This window comes from Micromys minutus (genome assembly GCF_963924665.1).
Source record: "Micromys minutus genome assembly, chromosome: 7".
Lineage (NCBI taxonomy): Eukaryota > Metazoa > Chordata > Mammalia > Rodentia > Muridae > Micromys > Micromys minutus.
Genome location: NC_137976.1, coordinates 41,443,394 through 41,453,973, shown reverse-complemented (window position 1 = coordinate 41,453,973; position 10,580 = coordinate 41,443,394).

Sequence of the window (10,580 nt, the reverse complement as noted above, 5' to 3'; positions counted from 1 at the left end):
CAACACAGCTCTTATTTTAAGCTAGAAGCTGTAGACTCCTAAAGAGGAGGCAGAGACAGATTTGGAATAAAATATTCTCCTTTTTTCAACAGTACCAATGGACAACCATGTGCCCAAAGTAGCTCAGACCTTGCCGTTTACATACTTGTATCAGAAAAAGGAATAGAAAATCTCAGCTGTCTTGTTGACACGTCTTATGGGATATGTCATAGCCTCTCAGGTTTTCATTGGACAAAATTTTGAAATATTTGAAAAATTATATCTGGTGTTTGTTCTTTATTTTGACACTACCCATTAACTACATTCAATTCTTTGACATCTTAGCTCCTCAAGTCTATCTCTGCTTGGCAGTGTACCATATCCTGTATCTTCTTTTCTCTTTTCCATCACCAGGGATTCTATTGAAACTGGCTAACAAATTGAAGCTAATGATAAGGGCTATGAAAAAAATACTTCATTCTTTGCAGAAATGCATTTTTTTTTCTTTAAACCAGACCTGTCCCATGACTCAGTAGAATCTAAATGATAATCCTTAGCAAGGTTTTCAAAGCTTTTTTTTTATATACTCAAGTAAGGACACATCTTTTTTTCTTGAGTTAGGAAAGATATATTAAGAATGACAAACTAAACTGGATATAGTGTCATATGCCTTTAATCCTAGCACTTGCAAAACAATACAGGAAGACTTTTTATACCCATCTACAACTAAAAAAAAAGATAAATTTAATTATCTCAAAACCTTGTAAAAAGGAAGAGAATGATGATCATTTGGCCAATGGATTTAGTAAAAGTGCTAATAATTTTTAAAAATATAACTTTCAATCCATAATGCCATACAGCAAGGGTCCTTGTCTTAAAATTCTCTGGTTATGAAATTTGAATCAGGCTGGGGCAGTAATGCATGTCATTAAACTTGGCACTCTGTACACAGAAGCAGATGAAAGAGCAGAGTTCTAGATGATTCTAGACAAATAAGAACTTGTCTCAGGTAAATTAAACAACACAAACAAGCAAAAACACATCTCTCAGAAGATGATAGAGTTGACATCAGTGGAGAGAACTGGTTACCTTTGCATAAGACTTGGGTTTCTTTTCAGTTCACATCATCCACACAGTAGCTTTTAACTCCACAACCCTAGTTCCAGAAGATCCAGAACCTCCTGATCTCTATGAACAGAAAACACATGTGGTGCATGCATGCATAGATTCCTTGAATACACCGACATACACAAAACAAAAGCAAATGATTATTAATTTTAAAAAGTTAATATAGAATTGGAATATTGTTTCTAAAACATAGCTATATATGCAGATCCCTCTCTAAATGGAGTCTAGATAAAGTCCTAATAAGAAGACACAGAACTTCGTGGATTCTTGGTCCAGTCAATGACATGTGTAAAAAGGATGCCGAGATCTAGATAGAACATTATCTTTTAAGCATAGCAATTTCTCTAAAAGAAAGTCTGCTTGTAAAAGGAAGCAAATAGATAAATACATAAGGCAAAGTAATCTTTTCCAGTTGTTATATAGAATGCATTGATAACTCATTTTCTTATTCCCTCACATTGTTTTGAGAAGATTCACTGAAGCTTTATATTTTCTTCAGCTTCTAAAGAGCTTATGTTTTATTAGTGGATATAAAATATCAAATTTAATTTTTTCTAGGTCAATGATTTTTACTGGAATTTTCTTTTTACAACCTAACTGTAGTTTCTCCTTCCTCCACTGCTCTCAACACCTTACCCTCCCCCCTACCCACTGCTTCTCTTTTTCCCTTCAAAAATAAGCAGGCCTCTAAAAGTTTTCAACTAAACATATGAAATCCTATGGAAGAGGGGTAAAGAGAGTTACAGGAGCTAGAGTGTTCATAGATACCAAGAAAAGATGGTTTCAACAAATTCAACTATACAAGGTTCATAGTGGCTCACAGATACTAAAAATGCAATCACAAATCCGCATGGACCTGTGGTAGGTCTTCTGCATATATGTCATGGTTGTTAGCCTGGTGATTATGGGACTCTTAATAGTGGAAATGGGGGATGTTTCTGACCCTTTTGCTTGCTCATTGGATCCTTTTCCTCCTACTGGGTTGCCTTGTCCAGCCCTGATATGAGCTTTTTACCTTGGAGATTTTTTTAAAAATTAGATCTAAACCTATTCAACTCTTCTTATTATTTTAATTTAAAGATCATAAAAATAGAACATTTATCAAAATATTAACATGACTACTTCTCCCCAAAATTCTGAATAAATAAAGAAGAGGATACAGACATTCTAACACGGAAGAAGGAAAGCTCAAAAAGCTCCAACAATAGACTAAGTAGAACTACAGCCAACTCTGGAATGTTGAAAGCCTGGCCATTGTTTTCCACTGATAAGGGGATCCAATACCAAATACACAACCCTGAAAAGAATATGTTATACACACTGGAATCGCTGAATTTCTAACTTAAAGGATATAGAAATATATCCTTACATGTCTGTGTATCTATGTATCTATCTTTGTATGTATCTATGTATCTATATATGTATCTATGTATTGGTGTATCTATGTATCTATCTATCCTACATTTATCTATCTATCTAATATCTATCTATCTTATCTAGACAGATATAAAATAGATAGTTAGAAAAAATATTTAAAAACTTGTGTCCAATTTCTCATGCCTCATGTTGAAAATGTTTCTTTAGAATGATAGAGTCTAGATCAAGTTCTGGTCAACTTAATGTTCTGCATGATATCAAAGAAGATGCAATTTATATAATTAATATCATACACAGGCCAGACTCATTCTATGTAGACAGAAATGTCTATCTACTCTTATGTACCTTTAGGAATGTCTCCAATCCATGTGTGGAATCAATTTCCTCACATCTGAAATCCAGCCTCATCAGTAAAATCTGAAAAAGTGATGTTGTGTATCTCAGCCTTTATCTTAATATGTCTGCAGTTTTCATATTTGCTAACTTGAAATATATCTGCCACATCATATGGACAAATTCTTTCTAATATGAGGCCAAGCACAGAAAAGCTGTAACTGCCAAAGTGTTCCTGGTTAATTTATTTGAAACCCAGAAGGCTAAAAAATATTACAGAGATCTCAGCTCCATTTTTCTAGACAGTACATCACCCATGCATGTGACTCCAGTGAAGTCCTATGCAACAGTCAGATGTGCATGTAGTCCAAATGGCAGAAATAGAGACAAATTAATTGGCTGTAGTCTGAAGAACTATACTTGAATGGATGTTTCATAGCAAATATTGTTGAAGTTTACTTACTTTTGTGGTCCCTCACACAATAAACATAAATTTACTGAAAATTACTATTATAGTAATAATACATTAAATAACTTGTTGATTACTCCCTATATGCAGTTGGGTATATGACTATAAAACTTTTATATTCTTGATGCTCAAAAGAGCATAACAAGGAGAGTTTGGTTTACATACATTAATAGAAAAATTCAATATTTGAAAGGCATTTTAAAATTTATGTTGATATTTAAAAAATAAATGTATATGAACTTTACCCTTATATTTATAAAATTACATTTTAAAATGATTTATAATTTGTATTTTATATTTAAAAATATTTTATATGTAGGTGTACATAGGATAGCCCATGTCCTCTGTGCCTTGTATTTTTGAAACAGACTCTCCCACTGAACCTGGTTCTCAGAGGCTCAGGGGTTTCACTGCCAATAAATCACAAAAGTTTCCCCATCTCTTCCTTCAGAGTATCACACATGGGATGCAGACATGACCAATTTATTGGTTTTTGTTGTTGATGAGAATATGATTTCCTTTCCCACAATGTGTGTAGCCTTCTTTTCATCCACTGAGTTAACTCCGGAGCCACAATAATATATGTTTTATATATATAATATAAACGTATATACACCTACATATATATTTCTGTGGACAAAATTGCCAGAGGAAGAATATAAGAAACCAGGCTACTAGGGGGAAGTTAATGAAAATTAAAATGGGGACTCTGAAAGCTGAGTTTGATTTCTGCAGAGTGGATAGAAAACATGACATTCTAATGTTGGAGCAAACACTTAACATACAAATGAGTCACAACCCTCAACATTGTTTTGAGATTCCATTAGTAAGGTTTTAGCACTCATTTAGTCATTGAAGTTTTAACAGTTATTTCTACGCATAGTATTTATGAAATTCTAAAGGAAAAAAATGTTCCTTGGAAAGAGGGTCTGCTTTAATTCCTTTTATTTATAGTTTTTGAGATTATAATATAACACCGTTTCTGACTTTCTTTCCTCCATAATTTTCATGTACCCTTCATTACCCCATCATGTTCACACACTTTTCTCTTTCCAACTCATTTTGTACTGTTTTAATATTATTTTTCTATGTGTTTTTCATAATCCTTAAATGCTTGTATTTTTTAGTGTTATTCATTCATTAGATATTTTATTTCCTTTTCTCTCTCCCACCATCTTTTAATTCATCAACTCATTTCTTTCTGTTTTATAAGTACACTTGAGGAGCAGTAGAATATAGCAATTATCCTTATTGCTGATAAAACCAATGTCTCCCTGGCAAGAAACCTTGATCGTGTATTAGCTAATGAAATTAGTGCAGAGAAATGTGAAACAGGGAAACAACGGATATTTGACATGAAAAATCTAAAACACAGGCCAAGTATTTATTCACAGGTTATTTTCTGGATAAAATCAGATTATTGACAAAGAACAAATACACAAAAAAGGCTACATCATTTATGCAGCCTTCCTTTCTCACACTGTCTCCCAGATCTAGAGAAGGCATAGACAATTTAGAGGATTGAATCCTTACCATGAAATAGGATTTTGTTACTACTCCATTAGATAATATTACTTCAAATTCTAGCTTCTTTTCTAGAGGCCTTATTGGGCCACTCTGATTTATGATTTTGGCTCCTGTCTAGAAGAACTTTTTAAGCAACAGTAATTGCTGTAAAATATAGCATTCTGAAATCTTAGTGGAAGATTATAAACTGTATTCTTGATCTATAACTAAATATTCAATGGCATATAGTTATATGTTTAAGTTAAATAACTATAGATAATCTAGAAAGTATTTTTAATAAATATATTAGTGGATTTATTTCATGTTATTAATAATTTTAACTGGACAATATGTATTATACTTATAAATGTTAGGAAACAATTACATTAGGAACATACTGATATAGATCAAGGTTATGATTCTCTTCTCTAACTGGCATTCTCCTGAATCTGTAAACCTTTGCTTATGGTCTTGAAGGATGGGCAATTCTCAGTTCAATTCATAAACTTGCAATTTGAAACACTGGTAAACATTTGTGAAACTTCCTTTTCAAAAATGTATGCATTATACTGCTGAGGTTTGTTTCTTCGACTGAAAGTTAAACATTAAGGATTATACATCTGGAAGGAAGACAGGACATTTTCGACATTAAATGGCATGCATATGTACTGTGCACCAGAAAGGGCCCTGGAGTCCATCAGTGTCCCCCCAGGAGCGACATTCATCGTGCTTTAATGTACCAGCTGGTCTGCTTTGATGCAGGTCTCTCACTAGAAAGCAGGGATTGGGAAGCAGTGTCAGAAGCAGCTGATGCTTTAGTTACTATAGTGTTATAAACCTTAAAGTCCTTTGTTGTTGACATTTTCTGAATATGACAGCACTTATGAAGTATGACCTGGACCTTTGAGCTGCCCAGGATGTAAAGGTTGATGTACCACATGGTGAAGGAAGAGATAGCTGGTGTCTCATCCCTACACACTTTCTATGCCACCATGTACATGCTTACACACTGACTGATACATACTAATCAGTGACTAATAAAGGTTTTAAAATAAATTATAAATGTTAAGTGTAACAGAAAAACTATTAGTATGTATTTGGTGTAAAACACTCAGATATTTCATGGGTTTTGACAACGGATTCATTAAGAACAAGATTGTCTCAGCTAGCAAAAAATTCACTCTATAATCCAGATAATATCTTGATCATTCATTTATTCTTTCTCAGTATGTGAAATTATAAAAAAAGAAACATGGCCAGGCCTATTTATGGTAGCTATATTACACATTTTAAAGGATCTTTTGTTATACAAAAATATATCATAAATACCCATTTAAATACAACATCTACACCAATACATATAATGGTTCTAAACAATATTCCCTTCAGAATGTCCTTTACCAGTTAAAGGAAAAAAAGCATGCATTTTTGTTTTGTTTTCATTATTCATTTGTTTGTCAATGGAGATGTGGTTTAATTCCATTTTTTCCTATGCTGAATAGAGTGTTAATAAACATAGATGTGCAGGTATCTCTGTAACAGTGCATAGTGTCCACGGGAAGATGACCAGGAGTATTTTTCTCAGTATTATGGATGTTCTATTTCTTCGTGTTTTTTTTTTCTCATATATTGCATACTAACCACAGTTTCCCTCCTCCTCTCCCTTCTCCCCACTCTCTCCCTCCCATCTCCTCTTCCCCATGGGTCTACCCCCTCTACCAATGCCACAAAAGAGTGGACCTCCCAGGGACATGAGCTAAACACTGCATAACAATCTACAATAAAACCAGGCACATCAAAGGTGAACAAGACAGCTTAGTAGGAGGAAAGGGCTTTCAGAGTAAGGAAAAGAGTCAGGAACGGCCTTGTTTCCACTGCTAAGGTTAGCAGCTTTGTGTTCTTGTGGGGGGAAACACATTTTTAAATATTATAGAGCCCACAGAAAATGTTTTGTAAATCAGCAGATGATCCTTGTCACTTTCCTGGACAATTTTTTCAGGTTTCATCAGGGACATCATGCAGGCCTATGAAATGTTACTCATATGGTTACACTAATGTGAATGTATCTTGTACATTCTTTGCTTGTTTGTCAGTTAAACTTTGACATCCAGAGTCAGTCTTTATCCTTAATCTATCACAGATTTTAATGTGAACTAACAAGTCTTTAATCCTCTACTTCAAGTTAGGTTAACAAGGGTAGAGTTAACTGTTGACTTGTGATACCTATTTTTCTTCTCAATAGGATAATTTACTATTCTTCGAAAATCTTATGATGCTAGACAGCCCATTCAGAGCTCAGCCATGTAAGCATGGTAGCAATGGTCAAAGAAGAACACATTTCATCACGGAGTTAGTTGGCACTTGTGGCCTGTGCTGACAGAGAAACCACTGCTCACATAAGGAATGGATAATGAGGTAAGTTGTGGGGTAAGCAGACTACAAAGTATTGATAAGAGAACGATCCAAGGAGTACTCAAGAATGTTGTGTGATTGATAATGTGAGCCTTGATATAAACTTAACTTTTCAGGAAGATGATGACCTCCTCCTCTTCCTCTCTTCACTGTCCTTAGTTTTATCCTATTTTTCTTTTTTATTTTTCTCCCTCTTTTTGAACAAAGGTTTCAGAGAACCAGAACACATCATACAGTGAAGATTGATATTAAATTTTGATCCTCTTTCATTAGCCTTCCAAGTGATTTGTTACAAGTAGTGCCTGACATTAGTCCTGCTATTTTAGTATCAGTAGCTGATATACAATGAGTCATACTAAAGCCTTATTTTTCTTAATTCTGTAGCTAAGAACAATCCATTTCCATCCACAGGAATCAGACCAAACTTTATCATTGACTCTAATCCAAGAATAATACATATCATTATGTCAATGAAAGGTACTTTTATAATAACTTTGTATATTTTCAATGAGATTGACACAGCTTTGGAAAATAACTCTTACAGCTTAGATAGTATTCATTGTTATTTGGAATAACTATATTCACATGTTATACTATATTGATAGAACTATTAAATAGCTCAGATGATTTTTATTGTCCATTTGTTTAATATGTTTTTGTATGGATTTAATTGTTCTGTTTCATCTGTCAATTTTATTATAAATTATATGTTTATTTATAAGCTTATATCATTTCATATCACAATTTGTTTTATGCTTTTCAATCACACGAGCAAACAAATACAATGTTATATGTCAGTTTAGGAAAATATGGACACTCAGCATTTTTATTTTTTAGAATAATTTTATTAGATATTTTATGTATTGACATTTCAAATGTTATCCCCATTCACCGCTCTTCCATCCAACCTACCCCTGCCCTTTGCTTCCATGAAGATGCCCCCACTTCCAGCTAATCCCTCCAACTTCATCAACCTGGCATTCTTCTAAACTTGAAAACAGTCCTTCAAAGGATCAAAGGCTCCTTCTACTACTGATTCCAGACAATGCCATTGTCTCCTACATATGCAAATGAAGCCATGGATCTCTCCATGTGTACTCATTGGTTGATATTTTACTCCATGGAAGCTTTGGGGGTTGTTTGGTTGATATTATTGTTCTTCAAATGGAGTTACAAAGCCCTTTCAACTCCTTCACTCCTTTTCCTAGCTTCTCCATTGAGGTCACCATGCTCAGTCCAATGGTTAGCTGCAAGCATCCTCATCTGTATCATTATGGCTCTGGCAGGGCCTTTGAGAGAAATCCATATCAGGCTCATGTCAGCAAGCACCGCTTGGCATCAGCAATGGTGACTGGGTTTGGTGGGTTCCATATGGGAAGGATCCCCAGGTGAGGTCGTCTCTGAACGGCCTTTTATTCAGGCCCTACTCCACTCTTTGTCCCTGTCTTTCCACCCATGAGTATTTTGTTCCCCCTCCTAAGAAGAACCAAAACATCCAAATTTTTGTCTTCTTTTTCTTTATGCTTCGTATGGTCATTGTATCTTGGGTAACCTAAACTTTTGGGCTAATATTCACTTTTCAGTGAATGCATACTGTTTCTGTTCTATTTTGTTTGGGTTACCGCACTTAGTATATTTTCTAGTTCCATCATTTGCCTAAGAATTTCACGAAGTCATTGTTTTTAATAGCTAAGTACTACTCCATTATGTAGATGCACCACATTTTATGTATCCATTCCTCTATTGGAAGGAAATCTGGGGTTTTTCCAGCTTCCGGCTATTATAAATAAGGCTGCTATGCACATAGTGGAGATTATGTTCATGTTGTAAGTTGTAGCATCTTTTGAGTATCCTCTCAGCAGTGGTATAACTGGGTCCTCAGATAGTACTATATCCAGTTTTCAGAGGAACCACCAGATTGATTCACACTGGGGTTGTGCCAGCTTGAAATCACACTAAAAATGGAAGAGTATTTGTCTTTCTCCACATCCCCACCAGCATCTGCTGTCACCTGGGTTTTTGTCTTACCCATTCTGACTGGTATGAAGTGGAATCTCAGGGTTGTTTTTACTTATATTTCCCTGATTACTAGGGGTACTGAACATTTCTTTTTGTTTTTTCTCAACCATTCAATACTCTTCACTTGAGAATTTTTTGTTTAGCTTGGTACTCATTTTTAACAGGATTATTTGATTCTCTGGAGTCTAATTTCTGTATTTATTTGTATATATTGGATATTTATTATCCATCTATAAGATGTAGGATTAGTAAAAATCTTTTCCAAATCTGTTGGTTGCTGTTTCATCCTATTGATGGTGTTTTTGGCCTTACAGAAGCTTTGCATCAAGAATCAACAAATGTGACAAGAATTCTTCTTGTTGCTATGTGCTCTAAGTTCTTTCAGACTGTCTGTTCTATTAGTTTCAGTGTACCTGGTTTTATGTGGAGGTCTTTCATCAACTTTGACTTGAGCTTTGTACAAGGAGACAAATTGGGTCTATTTGCATTTTTCTACATACTGAGTGCCAGTTGAATCAGAATCTTTTGTTGAAAATGCTGTCTTCTCCCCTATACCTACTGTATGTTTGTAGCTCCTTTGTTAAAGATCAAGTATGTGGACTCTTTTTGGGTCTTTAATTATATTTCATTGATCTATCTGCTTATTTCTGTATTTATACATGGATTTTTTTTTTATCATGACTGATCTGTAATATAGCTTGAGGTCAAGGGTGGTTTTTCTGCCATAAGTTCTTTTATTGTTTAGGATAGTTTTCACTATCCTTGGTTGTTTATGTTTTTGTTTTTTGTTTTTGTTTGTTTTTTTTTTGTTTTTTTTGCTATTCCTAATGGATTTAAAATTGCTCCGTATAACTCTATGAATAGTTGAATTGATATTTTGATGGCAATTGCATTGATGGCCAGATTTCAATATTATTCCTGCCAATCTATGAACCTGAGATATCTTTCCATTTTCTGAGATCTTCGATTTCTTTCTTCAGAGACTTAAAGTTCATGTCATAGAGGTCTTTCACTTGCTTGGTTAGGGTCATTATTTGTAATTATTGTAATGGGGGGGTCCCATTTCTCTAATTTTCTTCTACTGATTTGTTTGAGTTAATTTTATATCCAGCCATATTGCTGAAGGTTTTTTTTTTTTTTTTTTAACCAGTGGTAGGTGTTCTCTGGTGGGGTTTTTGGGGTTACTTAAGTATACTTTCATATTATCTGCAAATAGTAATATGTTGACTTTTTCTTTCCAATTTGTATTCCTTTAACCTTCTTTTATTGTGTAATTGTTCTGGCTAGGTCTTCCAGTAATATATTGTATAGGTAATGTGAGAGTGGGTAACATTGTTTAGTCCCTGATTTTAGTGGG